The following is a 5,367-nucleotide window of genomic DNA, read 5'->3' as shown; positions in this document are numbered from 1 at the left end:
GGTCATGGCTCAGCTGTCCTACTGACAAGCATCATCTTGGCATGCTGACTGGAGCTGGTGCTGGGAGCATCCAGGAAAGGGATTTTAGCTCAGATCCAGTATATGCAGTGAGGTTCTTAATTCTCCCTGAGCTAAATAGGTGCTTAAATGCCTTTGTGGAGTTTGGGTCTGAATTTGTCTTACCTGTAGAGTAAAGAACTGGTGTTGTGTCTTAGATAAACTGATGCAGATGAATGTGGAAGGGGCTGTATTTCAGGATGGAGCATAGTTCTAGTTCCTATTTAGTGCAATAGTTGAAGTGTCTCAGCTGTGCTGTCTGGAACAGATGATGATTCTAGGAGGAAGGTTGCTGAACACATGTTCAAATACGTCTAGACCACACGGGGAATGGGCAGGATACAGCTGAGTTTTTGTGTCACAAGCTGGAATGATGAGGACATTGATGCTATGGCATACCCTTCTCCAAGACCCTTTCTGAGCAAGGTTAAAAGAGGCAGAGCAAAGGATGGATTTCTTCCTCGCCTGGAGTTGATAGTGATGGTGATGGAGGGCAGCACCTTCAGATCGATCTGTAGCTGTTTCTTCTAATGTTTCCTTTGAGCTATCTACCACAGTTATCTCATCTCTCTGATTTGAAGCTCTTCTTCTCAGAACCCCTTCTGAACAGGGATGTGGTGATTTGACGTTTCTTGTTCAGCATGCAGCAGTGGGGACCTCTTTTCTTCATTATGCAGGTCATCCAAATGGACCTGGGGGGCAGCTCACAGTTCTCTATGACTGAGGCTACCAAAACCTTGCCAAATTGTTCTGATTGCTCTGGCTGTTGTCTTCCAAAAGATTGGCCAAGTGGAGCAAAAGACATATATATGAGATCCTTTTAGCAATGCAGTTAGCTGGGATTTTTTATCTTCACTGTACGTTCCTTAAAGTTCCTCAGCGTTTAAGCTCCAGTTGCTCTATGGTGACTTATATTTCATGTGACTTCTCTTTTCTTTGAAAAATTCATTACTGTCACATATGTTTTTCAGGAAAGATGGGTGTCATATTGCTCCTTTTTAGCACATCTTCTCAACTCCCAGCATGGAGAGAAACTGCAGTCAGAAGCAGCAGTAGGAAATTTCTCTTGATCGTTGATACAGTGCCCTTTTTACTCCCTTGGGAAGATTAGTAGAGCAGAGTCTGCTATGTTGATCATTGACCAACACAACTGATATTCTCAACACAACTTAATGATCTTCTCATGGGAATTTACCTCCTTTTCAACAGTTCAGCTACATTCACATTGTGGCACATACTTTCTGTATAAATTCTTAGGGCAGGAATATTATTCAGATGTTGGAGGAGATGTGTAATACCCACATAACAAGAGAGGGATCCCAGTGTCCAGGTTACAAGAGGTTTAAGACTCTGTTAATCTAACAATTGGCTTTATTAAGTAATTTATTGGGTACCACTTGGAGCACTACTCTTTTGGACTTCAACAAATTTTGTTCATCCACAAAAAGTTAGTTTTGGTATAAGTACTGGGGTTAATTTTGTCTGAAAAAAGGTAAAAGAGTCCTGTCTACCACTAACATTTTGACAACTAAGAAATAAGCAGAAATTATGAGGCAATGGATCATTCTTTAGAATGCAAACCTAATCTGTTTTTTTTTTTTTTCAAAATGTAAATTTCCTATAGTATGCTATACAACCAGTAATCCATCTGTCCTTTTATTTGCAAGGTCAGGAGTGAACTGTGGAAGAAAAAAAAATGTTTTATTTTTCCTCTTCCCTTGACTTGTTAAGATTTGTGTGGCTGTTTGTTGCCATTGAGGAGTATTGACTAAAACTTTTGATCCTGGTGAAATGAAGGCAAAGGAGATGATTTGGAGCTGGATAGGTCAATGGGGAATGGGAGGGGGGCTTAACAGGTGTTTCCAGTAGGCCAAAAGAATGTGGATACTGTCTCTTCAAGGTGCAATTACTTACTTCAACAAACTGTTCATCTACGAGAAACAGGGATAAAAGTGTTCAATTTGGGACCTAAGGAGTTTATATGGAAATTCTTGGATTTCTTCCAAACACACATACATGTTGAAATTAAATTGTGAATCCTACTTTGGAGACTGAGCCTTCCTGCTCAGGCAGAAGCGTGTGTGTATGTGTGTGTTTGTGAGTGTGTGCTGATGCTATGTCTCTTTTGGATCTCTTGACACTTTTTGGTGCATTTTTGTACTTCTTTGAATGTGCATATGCGGACTTACCGACGGTGTATTGACGGCATTCTAAAGGCCCTCAACAGCCTGAGATAGAGCAAAACTCTCTAAATTTCTACCCTGGTTGATACATTTTCTGTGCAGCACACAGAGCCTTAGGAGCATGGTCACCTAGAAAAAGGAGCTGCTTGGCTGTGGAGACTGCACTGGGAATTTACCTCCTGGAAACTGTTTTCTCTGCTCATTTCAGACCTCTAACTTCAACATAGTTGTTGAGCTGGTCCTAGCAAAGGAGAAAGAGCAGGTCATAAGTATCAAGATGTGATTTATTAAACCAGTGATAACTTGATTACAAAGAACCAAATTAAAGACTCTTTTGTGTTTTCGTTTCTTTTTCTGGCCTTCTCCGATATGGGAGAGGATGCCTTCACATATGGCCTTAGAATGCCGTACTGGAGTCAGAATGCAACAAGAGTCAAATGAAAATAAGATGTATTGCAGCTTACTTAAAGAATGAAAACTGTATCACACAAATGTTTACAAGTCCAAGTAGACAGCGAACCCCTGTACAATATGTAATTTATGCAAGGGATTGCATCTTTCTTTTGTAATGAATGCACTACGCAACCCTGTATATATTTTACAATGTCTTTACAGAGAAAAAAAAAAAAGGAATCATTTACTGTAGTGTTGTAAAATAATGCACTTTTCTAATTTTTTCATTAAAAATCCTATGGCACGTTTTCAAATGTATATTGTTTCTTTTATATTGAATGTGGAAATGTTAACTTCCTGTAAAATTGCACTACAGAAGTAAAATCCACTGATGGAACTTATTTTGTTAAAGAAAAGTCCCTTGACAACCAAGAGATGTTTATGATTATACCATATGTATGTGTGTGCATATATGTGTATATAGTGTATATGTAATGTGTATATATATGTATATGCACACACACACATGTATCTAGTGATACGTGTATATATAAAATGATATAGGTCCAGATTTATATATGATTGTATTAATATAATATCTATAGATTGATAGATATATATAGATATGTATATATATTCATTCATACACACAGGAATCACAATGTACAAACCCAGAAAGGATTACTCATTAAATTTAAGGGGGTTGGGGGGGGAGAAAGATGTCATATACAGAAGATATTTTGCATTGCAATAAAAGCTTTTTTTGACAAAAGTACTTGCAGAGTGAAGTATGAACCTTCATCAAACACCCCAACCCTGATGTTCCCGGATGACTACAGGACAGAATAAGCAAAAGGAAGTTGCTTAGAGGAGGAATAAGAGCAGAGTCAATGCATGGCAGGCTGGAGTTTGCTGTTGAGACTCCCCCCACCTTAATTTTGTGGAGCTGAAGGGCAAGGTCTTAGGATACCAGACTGAACAGCATGACTTCTCCAGACTTGAGGAGATCAGCATTTCACTCACAAAATTATTAATCTAATGCTTGCTAATAAAAGAGGGGAAGTGGGTCTCAGTGCCAATTTAAGATGGCAGATACTGCCTTGAGGCACAAGCATGATTCCCCTTCTGGGATGGAGCATTGGGCAACTTCTAAAGTTGTTGCCATCCAGGTAAGTCACAAGTGGAGGCAGGTACAGGACCTCACTTTGTCCGTTCAATGAGGTTTCTACACACTGCTACTCATGGAAGGATTCTAAAAATTTCCAGAGTTAATCTGGAAAGTTAATTCTGGAAAGAATCTCCTCTTTTTTTCCTTCTTTTTCCTGGTGATGCTGTGGCCAGAAGCTGATCCCAGCTGCACAGAGACAGAGAGTGAGGTTTTATATTTCCTTCCAGCAGCCTTGATGAAAAAAAAAATCTACATGAACAGTGAGAATAATTAACTATTAGAATAAAATAACTGGTTGCAGCAAATTTGCCATGACATAAGTGATACAACACAGACCAACTACCTTGTGTGCTCTTACAGGAAGAAATCATTGTCTTAATGCAGAAAGTATTTAGTAGAAGTCACTGTTCTGTATTATCATGTAATCATCATTGGGTTGGAAGGCACCTTACAGATTATCTACTTGCAAACCCCTGCCATGGAAAGGGGTACCACCCACTAACCAGGTTTGCTCAGGGCCCCATTGAGCCTGGCCTTGAACAGTTCCAGGGATGGGACATCCACAACCTCTCTGGGCAACCTGTGCCAGGGCCTCACCACCAATTATAAAGAGAGCTATTATAGCAACAGTGAGACAAGCTTGTCCTTACAGCCTTCATCTGCTCAGCTGTGTATGAGCCTCACTTACAAATGAGTGAAGGGCCAAGATGTCCCATGCATTGGGACACAGTCAGTGTTCTACATACCTTTATTTAGCCCCTGGCCTACATTAAAACAACAACAAAGAATGCATGTGAAATCTCAATTTTTTGATGGTGAAGACAGGAGTACTTATGGCACAGAAAGGAGAAAAGCAGCTTTAACAACAAAGATGCCCAAGCAATCTCACGTGTGTTTTCTGTGCTGCAGCAGATAACATCTCTGTTAGCAGATAGGATCAACTATGTTTTTCTTTTGGGTTGGTATTTGAGAGCGTATGTTATTATCTCAAGTTATCCAAAAAAGCCTAAGTGTTGTTAAAACCCATTTACTGCTTTTGCAAGCAAAACACTCTTTTAGATTAATCAATTAAATAACCAATAACATAGGCTAGAAGACAAAAGGGTTCCAGGTAGTATACAAGAATTTGAATAAGACCTTGTGTGCTGAACTTTTCTTAACAGCCACAGGAATGTGAGACTTCAGGGGATAAGAGTTAACAGTGCAGGAAAAAAACCTTCAATCTTTCATCTATAGGTCTATAAATATCTTTGTAAATCTGAATCAAAGTCACAGATGCCTGATTGTTCAGGGTTTGGCTGCTGCCATGTGCCTGGGTACTGTCTCAGAGGAGGAAAGAAATTAAGCATCCTGCAGCAAAATGCAAGAGCCTGCTCAGTACACATCAATTGCTTGGTTGACAGCAAACCAAATATTTCAGTCACTGAAAACAGGTTTTTGTCTCTAATCATGCTGTGACCAAATCGCTGCATCTTTCTCACCTAAGGCAATGTCTTCAGTTAAGCTTGTCAGTTGTAAAAACAGTGGCTTTTGAGAGGGGACAAATGAAGCAGTTGCACTGAAAGT

At 39.6% G+C, this 5,367-nt stretch overlaps 1 long non-coding RNA gene across 1 annotated transcript in view; it reads left to right on the top strand.

Annotated features, from left to right (window-relative positions):
- LOC114061609 overlaps window positions 1–190 on the top strand; it is an 860-nt gene extending 670 nt beyond the window's left edge. Inside the window, exon 2 of the long non-coding RNA XR_003572161.1 lies at window positions 113–190. This is a non-coding gene — a long non-coding RNA (uncharacterized LOC114061609). The remainder of the gene's footprint in view (window positions 1–112) is intronic.
- Window positions 191–5,367: the final 5,177 nt, after the last annotated feature.

The sequence above is a fragment of the Empidonax traillii genome, unplaced genomic scaffold (genome assembly GCF_003031625.1).
Source record: "Empidonax traillii isolate 1590-97213 ecotype Southwest subspecies unplaced genomic scaffold, ASM303162v1 scaffold342:size1861417, whole genome shotgun sequence".
In the NCBI taxonomy this organism is placed as follows: Eukaryota; Metazoa; Chordata; class Aves; order Passeriformes; family Tyrannidae; genus Empidonax; species Empidonax traillii.
The sequence above is the reverse complement of the archived record's forward strand: the minus strand, read 5'-3'. Positions and strand labels throughout refer to the sequence as shown.